The following is a 9,595-nucleotide window of genomic DNA, read 5'->3' on the forward strand; positions in this document are numbered from 1 at the left end:
CAAAGTTCAATAAGTGTTCATTAAACCTCTGTTGATATTAATTATGATTTGAATTATGTAAGCTTGCTGCTAAAAAAAAATCTTGGGATTTTTCCTCAGTAGGGCCACTTTCGGTTTCATGGTGTCACTCTGGGTCTCTAACCCTGATACAAAACTCAGCAGTCAAGCTCATCATGTAATCAGGATGACATGTCTGATCTTAAGGATGGTACATTTCCAAACACAAAATCCAAGAGAAACCCAATAATGGATAAGGCAATACATTTTACTAAAAAATTTAAAAGGAGAAGGAAAGGGGAAAAGATGATCAAGGGTTTCTGACTTGAGCACTTCAATAAAAGTGATGTAAATATTCACTGCAAGGAAAGTAGATGGAACTACATGAAGGCAAGATTTTAGGATCAAGTCATTACTTTGGTCTGAGTATGAAATATCTCTGAGACAAACCAGATGGCGACATCTGGTACTCAAAAGAGAACTCCAAGCTGGAGATACAACTTTGGGAAGTATTGGTGTATGTATAGCTGAAGCTGTGGGTATGGAAGAGCTCTCCCAGGGAGAAAGTCAAAACTGAGAAGAAGCCCAAAGAGAATTGTGATGAGTACACATAGGGAGTTAGTTTAAAATGTTGGCTCCGTCCCACCCCACAGGTCCGCCCTGAAACCCAGGAACTTGTATTTTTATCAAGCAAATGTTCTCTTGGATCAAACCTTAAGAGAGGCTAAATAACAAGGAGGAGCTAATCTTTAGTTTCCTTGAGTTTAACTGTTTCAATACATGCATCTTATTTTATTTCTAAATTAATGTCATGTGTCTTTATTACACGAATGAGGGAATCTTGAAGGAACATGATGACGACATACAAGAGGGGTTGCAAATATTTTCAGCTATGAAAGAACGTACTGTGTAAAAAAATCATACCTGACTATATACCTGAAAATGGCTAATTTTATAAATAGCATAATTATTTATAACTACAAATATTGAGAAATATGCCTGGTTTATGGAGAGCAACTCTCTCGCTACTCAAAATACAAAATCACTATTCAGATGAATTACAATAGAATCATGTGACTAGGTGACTAACTTATCCAATCTTCTAATTTTGGTGTATCTAAATTGCTCCAGAACAATCTAGCAGAAAGAATCTGCTTTAAAAAGGTAATGCTAAAAATATTTTTACTGAAAAGCATACTAATCTAGTCTGGTTTGGTAACTAAAAATTTAAGTGTTTTGAGTGTACTGATTTTCCTAAGATGGACACTTCAATTAAAGGAAAATCATAGTATCAGTAAGAGTTTAATCTTTTCACATCATAAAAACTTGAATTTTCTTACTGGAAAAAAACTGTATGTTCATGATTGTCACTCTTGTGCTGTTAATAATATGAAAGAAATAGAATAATGAGGTAAAACTGAAATTGAATTCACACCCAAGTAATAAGAAGTCATGGTGAGAATAAAATATTAATAGAGACTAGATGGAATATAGCTAGATTTTTCATTTTCCTAATAAAAGATTCTAAAATCTGGTGTATTTTAGAAAAGTCCTTGATTGAAGCATTCAAAATTACAAAGGACACTTTTTTTTTAACCTTGTCCCATAATAAGATGAGGACAAGAAGATACTTGATAAAAATAAGAGGCAGTAAATTCAGAACAAATTGAGGTAAATAATGCCTTATGAATGTGTATAGTCAACCTGTGAAATTCATTGACCGAAGAGGTCACTGAGTCAAATACTATGGTTGGATTTAAAAAACAGCTGGGTAATTTTATGACCACTAATAGCTTTGGGAGCTCTGCTCAGCAAGCGGAGATAATGATAAGGGTAATCAAATCTCTTGTTTCAGGATGTAAGTTACCAACGGGGGGTTGTCCAATTCAATGCCTTCCTTTCGTCCTCTGGACATTTCTCATAAACACCCACCTTCAGGGAGGTGCAGCGATGGATACTGGTGTTGTTATTCAGCACTTTTATGCTGAAGTTTATAGATGCCTATGTGTTCTTTCACCTTCATCTGAAGTATCTGTAATGTAGGCGCAGCAAAAACTGCTTTGGAAATAGTATGTTCCATGATTGTCCCGATAACCAGTGGTTTATACTTTTGGCAGGGGCCTTAGAATATTGCTCTCATGACTTGTCAATTTATCAAACTGAAACAGTTTGAAACTTGGCAAACATTACATTTTGAGGGTATGAGACTCCATAGTGTCATTTTTTTTTTTGTATACCATTATGTAGTGTATTAGTGAAGTTGCCGTTCTTTTAACACCTCATTCTAAATGTGTTATGTTTTAAAAGACAACACGTCACAGAGTTTTAAACTGTGTTCTTATTTAGAAAAATTATTGATTGGATTATGCTACCTTTTTATCCTTAATCGGTATCATAGACCAAATCTTTTTATTTAATTTATTTTTATTTAATTGAAGTCAAAATTCAAGTTTTAGTGTTTGAATTTTTTTCACAGTAAAAAATATTTTAATAACTTTTTTAAACATTTCTTATTTTTGAGAGGCATAGAGAGACAGAGAGAGCAGGGGGGAGGGGCAGAGAGAGAGGGAGACACAGAATCTGAGGTAGGTTCCAGGCTCTGAGGTATCAGCATAGAGTCCCATGCGGGGCTCAAACCCATAAATGATGAGATCATGACCGGAGCCAAAGTTGACGACTTAACCGATTCAGCCACACAAGTGCCCCCACAGTAGAAAATTTGACAGAAAAACAAAAACCTAAAACTTTGTAATCTTAAAATACAGAATAACTATTCCTGTTGGGTATACAATTATACATGGCACACACACACACACACACACACACACACACACTGTCGTGTATGTGTGTATGCATGTGTGTATATATATACATATATATATACACGTATATATAGGTGTGTGTATATACATGTGTGTATATATATATATATACACGTGTGTGTGTGTATATATATATATATATATACACAACACACATCTATCTATGTATGTATATATATCTATGTATATATACACACACACACACACACACACACACACACACATCTATCTATCTATGTGTGTGTGTGCATTTGCTAACTTGGTTAAATTGGGAGCATGTTGGGGCGCCTGGGTGGCGCAGTCGGTTAAGCGTCCGACTTCAACCAGGTCACGATCTCGCGGTCCGTGAGTTCGAGCCCCGCGTCAGGCTCTGGGCTGATGGCTCAGAGCCTGGAGCCTGTTTCCGATTCTGTGTCTCCCTCTCTCTCTGCCCCTCCCCCGTTCATGCTCTGTCTCTCTCTGTCCCAAAAATAAATAAACGTTGAAAAAAAATTTTTTTAAATAAAAAAAAATTAATAAATAAAAAAAAAATTGGGAGCATGTTATACATACTATTCTATAGCTTATCCTTTTTAAATAACAATTCATCATGAACAATTTATAATTAGGTTAAATATTTTTGAATTCTGTTTATCATAGACCTATACTATAATTTCTTTTACCAATTTCCTCCAAGGACATTTAGATTGGTTGCAATTTTTCACTGTCATAACTGTAAGAAAATCTATGGTTACTTTTCTATTATTGGTTAAAATAAATACACACTATTTTTGAGGTTTTTGATTCATATTGCCAAGTTATTTTCCAGGGACATTGAAAATTTTACATACTATCTGTTTAAAAGAGTATAATTCCCTTGAACAATCAAGGGATTATACATATATATGTGTGTGTGTATGTATATATATATATGTGTACATGCATGTATACATATACATACATATGTGTATACATGTAACATATACAAACATACACACATATTAATATTTATTAGCATTATTAGTAAAATAGTAAAAATGGGGAATCTCATTAATGATTAAATTTTTGCATCTTTGATTATTTGCACTTTTAAAATAATTTCCTAAGTTCATTGGTCATTTGTATTTCTTCTTTTGTGAATTACTAGTTCAAGTGCCTTTACTATTATTGAAATTTGGATATATTAACCTTTTGCCTTCTATTTGAACATCCTGTTGTTATTAAGCGTATTTGTAATTTGTTTGCATATATTTCCCAGTTTGTTGTTTACTTCTCATTTTACTTATGATGTATTTAACTTACAGAAGGTTTTTTTTTTCTGTAGTCATTTCCATCAATCTTTACCAGTTTTTTTCACATGAATAAATACTCATTCTGATATTTACCTCTATTTTCTTCTTGTGTTTGATTATTTCATTTATCATATTTAACTTCTTAATTTTTTTAACATATATTTATTATTGAGACACAGAGAGAGACAGAGCATGAGCATGGGAGGGGCAGAGAGAGGAAGAGACCCAGAATCCAAAGCAGGCTGCAGGCTCTGAGCTGTCAGGACAGATCCTACTGTGGAGGCTCGAACTCACAAACTGTGTGATCATGACTTGAGCTGAAGTCTGATGCCCAACCAAATGAGCCACCCAGGCGTCCCTATCATATTTAACTTCTTAAAAGAATGATCCTATACAGAGAAGATTATCATGGCCCCAATGCCAGAATGACACACAAATTTGTGAGGTGTTCCATATTAAAAAAAAAAGGAGTGTTCTTAATTTTTTTCTGCTTTTTCATAAAAATAGAATTATCTGGGGGTACCTGGGTGGCTCAGTCAGTTGGGGGTCCAACTCTTGATTTCGGCTCAGGTCATGATCCCAGTGTCATGGGATCAAGCCTCGTGTTGAGCTTCCCAGAAAGCATATAGCCTACTTGAGATTCTCTCTCTCTCTCTCTCTCTCTCTCTCTACCTGCCTGCCCCTCTCCCTCACTTGTGGTCTCTCTCTCTCTCTCTCTAAAAAAAAAGAAGAATTATCTGACTCTGCTTTTTACCTTCAATAGCAAATAATTTCTGGATTAATTAATAAAATATTATTTTCTTTCTCCACTGATTTAAAATCAGATCTTCACTGTATATCACATTAATGTCAATAATTAAACCAGCTTCTGAGGTTTCTATTGATTTTAATATCTTTTCCTGCATTGCACATTATTTAATTTTATATTGTATTTAAATATTTGAGCATAAATATATCTTTTATTATTTTTCACAAAATGTTGGGTTAATCATTTGTTTCCTGATGAAATGTTAAATTATTGTATTATTTTAAAGAAATATTAAATGCAAATTTTTTATTTTAAATTTTTTAGAACTTCATCTTGTTAATTTTTGAGTAGCCAAACCAATAGCACTCCATTTATTTTAGTATTTTATTTTATATAATTTAGTAAATTCTGTAGCTGTATCATGCTGTTTGTGTGCTTTATAAATTTATTACAGAAAACTTTATATTTGCACACTTATTGAAATAAAATATATATTCTACTGTATTTTCGATTTGGATATTGGTTGTAGATAGAGAACCTCTTGGTGTTAGTCTTGTTGACTTTCTCTATTGATTTTCTGCTGTCAATTTCATTGATTTCTCCTTTAATTTATTATTTTCTCCTGCTTACCATGGATTTTATCTGTTCTTTCTTTTCCCTTAGTTTCCTAAGATGGAAGTTTAGATTATGGATTTTAAGTCTTTCTTCTTTTCTAATATATATATATATATGTATATATATATATATATATTCAATGCTATACATTTCCCTCTAAACACTGATTTCACTGTATCCTACAAATTTTGATAGTTTTATTTTCATTTTCATTTTGTTCAAAATATTTTTAATTTCTCTTAAGATTTATGCTTTGACCCATGTTTTATTTAAAAGTGTATTGTTTAACCTCCATGTATTTTGGGATGTTCCAACTATCTTTCTCTTACTGATTTCTAGTTTAATTCCATTGTGGTCTGAGAGGAGACATTGTATGATTTCTACTCTTCCAAATTTTTAAGATGTCTTATGGTCCAGTGAAATATATATGTTGAAACTCCCTTTTTAATATTTATAACTTTCTTCTTTCTTCTTTTTCACTTTTGCTGCCTTTCATTTTCATTTCTTTTTCTTTTTTTCTCCATCTTTTCTTCTTACCTTCCTTTGTATTTATTTGTGTTTCACAAATTTAACCATTATTAAAAGCAACCATCAACTGGTGGATTTTATTCCTATATGTTTTAGCACTTAATAGTTATTTAAGTCTGTGGGGCTAAAAGATAGGTTTTACTTCCAGTTCTTTTATAATCTGATTGTATATTGCTTTAGTAGCTCACCTCTTTCTTCATCTACCTTAAGCAGATTGAAATTCCATTCTCATTGTATTGTGATTTTCTTCTAAAAATACCAATACATTTTCTTCAACAAATGGGTGAACAAACATTTGGACCAGTGAATGTCGATTCTCTTGTTTTATGTCAGATTTTATGGCACTTTCTGAATTTAATCCTAATTTCCTGGAGTCAAAAGGAGCCAGATCATAAAAACACGTGCTGAGAACTCACCTATGTTTAGGCAAGAGTGAAGGTTTCCCCATATGACTCATGGGAGACGGAGATTTTAGCACGTCCACTAAGGTGAAGTTCTAGGAAACTGGTGTCTGGGTTGAAACCAGAGACTGCATTTCTTACACCATTCTTCATGAAACCTTTGGCTTTTGAGAGGCATTCATTTGGGAACTTTTACCTGGGTTCACATGTACAGCTGATTTCTGCTCCTATGCACTGTTCCTCTGACAGAAATGGTGATGTCCAAATGATCTAGCTTGGTAAGGGAATGGGAAGAGAGAATGGAAGGACCTTTCCCTCTCTGCCTGTAATATACATACATGGAAATTCACAATATGAGGAAAATTGGTGTTGCTTGGTAAATGTTAGTCACTCCATAGATGTATATGAGGAACAAGATTACATAGCTATTATCTATTTTAGTGTTGAAGTGTCTGAGGGGAAAAAAATGAGTGTCACATCTTGTATCTTACCCTATATAATTTCAAATGTAATTTGAAATCTCATGTAATTCACAGTGAAAGTCACTTTATCAGGTCCACCTATATTCCCTTGGATTTTCCAAAGTAATAATAATTTAGCATCTGTTTTCTTCTGGAAAGAGTTTTCAGTTTCCATGAGTAACTATGGTAGAGATATGAACCTGTCTGGTTGAAGCTATCTCTAATATATGTATACTCCAAGGATCCTATAGCTTATTTCTTAGTAATTGAGAGGGGGAAAGGAAGTATTTGAAACACGGTACTATGTGTTTTGTCAATTTTCAAATATCATTATTGTATCAGAAACACTTGAAATTGTTTCTTATGAAGTAAAAGTGAATTTTCACTACAGTTAATGCTGGTTGTTAACATTTTGAGGGAAAGAATATTCAGAAATGTTTTTGTCAATGAACAACATCTTCAAGAATCACTGTTGATAAATGAAATGAAATATAATTTTAAGAAGTGAGTAAGCAGAATTTACTGATCCAGTAACACAATAAAAAAGAAATAAAAATTGATGAGGATATAGAAGTCTATAGTCAGATCCTGTTTCCACTTCTTTGACCTCAGTGCCCCTTAAATGCCCCTTGAACACTTCTAGTTTTCATAGCAAACATTGGAGAAGGGCTGTTGAGGTCATTTCCATTCCATAAATATTTAACAATTCCCCCAATTCCCAAGATTCTATGTATTAGGGTGGAATAAACTTTCAAGAAAAATTTGTTTAAAAAAATTTTTTTTCAACGTTTATTTATTTTTGGGACAGAGAGAGACAGAGCATGAACGGGGGAGGGGCAGAGAGAGAGGGAGACACAGAATCAGAAACAGGCTCCAGGCTCTGAGCCATCAGCCCAGAGCCTGACGCGGGGCTCGAACTCACAGACTGCGAGATCGTGACCTGGCTGAAGTCGGACGCTTAACCGACTGCGCCACCCAGGCGCCCCAAGAAAAATTTGTTTTAACTAGTATGTTAATATCATGTAACTGTGGCTTTCAGTGTCTTCTTCATTTCACTTTGGTGCCTGGATTGAATGATTCACCGCTAGTGAGGTTACAAGTCAAGTATGGATGCTTTTTTAATAAATCTCTATTTGCAAAATATATCTATAACTTTCTCATTCTCATAACAACAAAATCACCACCTCTACAACCAAAACCCATATCTACTTCTAATAATAATATAGTCTTTGAGTTTTTGCTATGTTCCAATGGTATAATTATCATTCATAAGTTAGTTAATTTATCATTACAGAACCTCCATGTATAGGTACTAACATATTTAGTAAAAACTGAAAGGATAGGTAGATTGTAGTCATAGAAATATTGCATATTGAACAAACATACAGTGGTTAATACACAATTCAAGAGTGAAGAAACTTCAGCCTGCCCTTCAAACAGCAGCAGGAATGAAGTGAGAAACAACCTCTTTGACTCTGTCTCATAGTTATGTTGAGATGCTTTATGAACAGAATTCAAAAAGCATTTTAAGGACAAGTAATATTATCTGGCAGGACAGTTTTACTAATATGTGTACGTATGTGTGCTTTTCAAAGAATAATCATCTTTCCTCCAGCACCATCAGAATTATGGAATTTTTCTGTAGGAAATACATAGGTCCTTCCATTGTGGAAGAGAGAGAGAAAGACAGAAAGAGAGAAAAAGAGTGAGAGACAGAAAGGGGGGGAAGGAGGGAGGGAAGGAGAGAAAGAGAGAGAGAGATGGGAGTCAAGCAAGATAGCAGTCTCTGAGACATGGGTTATATTGAAGGGTTTTAGGCGGCTGTGGAACAGAAATGGCAGTAGAGGAGGGAGTCACCTGTACATGATGAACCTACATGTGGCATTGTAATGAATAAGCCTGATGAAATGAGGGAAGCTCAAAAGGCAGTTTGTGTAAAGAAAAGTAGCAGCAGTGCTTGGACTGGCCTTAAAGGGTTTAACAACTGGGAACACTAGGAAGAGAAACTGCAGAAGAATGTTTTTAATTTTTTTTTCAACATTTATTTATTTCTGGGACAGAGAGAGACAGAGCATGAACGGGGGAGGGGCAGAGAGAGAGGGAGACACAGAATCGGAAACAGGCTCCAGGCTCTGAGCCATCAGCCCAGAGCCTGACGCGGGGCTCGAACTCACGGACCGCGAGATCGTGACCTGGCTGAAGTCAGACGCTCAACCGACTGCGCCACCCAGGCGCCCCATGTTTTTAAATAGCACTTACAATAAAGAATGTAAGAAGAAGACATAGAACTTTATGAAGACTTGGTGGCAAAAATATAAAGCCAGAATCCATACCATGTGTGGTGATCATAGCTAATACTTAGCACTTAATATGAGTAAGGCACTGTGCCAAAACTCCACATAGATTATTTCATTTAATTCTGTGAAGTAGATGCTATTAGTGCTCAAGTAAGGCAAAAAATGCACACAGTGATATTCTTCCCAATGCCAAACACCTTGTAAGTAGATATCAAACTTGGCAGTCTCATCCCAGAGGTCATGTTCATCATAACTGATAAGCATAAGCTGCCTCATACACACTGAAAGAGAAAAGAAAGAAAGAAAGAGAAGAGAGAGAGGGAGGAAAGAAGGAAAGGAAAGAAGGAAAGGAAGGAAGGAAGGAAGGAAGGAAGGAAGGAAGGAAGGAAGAAGGAAGGAAGGAAGAAAAGAGAAGGAAGGAAGGAAGGAAGGAGAAAGAAAGAAGAAAGAAAGAA

At 34.8% G+C, this 9,595-nt stretch overlaps 1 non-coding gene across 1 annotated transcript; it reads left to right on the forward strand.

Moving 5' to 3' along the window:
• The first annotated feature begins 4,444 nt into the window (after nucleotides 1-4,444).
• Nucleotides 4,445-4,550, forward strand: LOC121040380 (U6 spliceosomal RNA). The gene has a single exon (XR_005795260.1). It is a non-coding gene; the product is annotated as a U6 spliceosomal RNA (small nuclear RNA).
• The last annotated feature ends 5,045 nt before the right edge of the window (nucleotides 4,551-9,595 follow it).

Source organism: Herpailurus yagouaroundi, unplaced genomic scaffold, assembly GCF_014898765.1.
Source record: "Herpailurus yagouaroundi ecotype Mexico unplaced genomic scaffold, PumYag 28, whole genome shotgun sequence".
NCBI classification, from domain to species: Eukaryota; Metazoa; Chordata; class Mammalia; order Carnivora; family Felidae; genus Herpailurus; species Herpailurus yagouaroundi.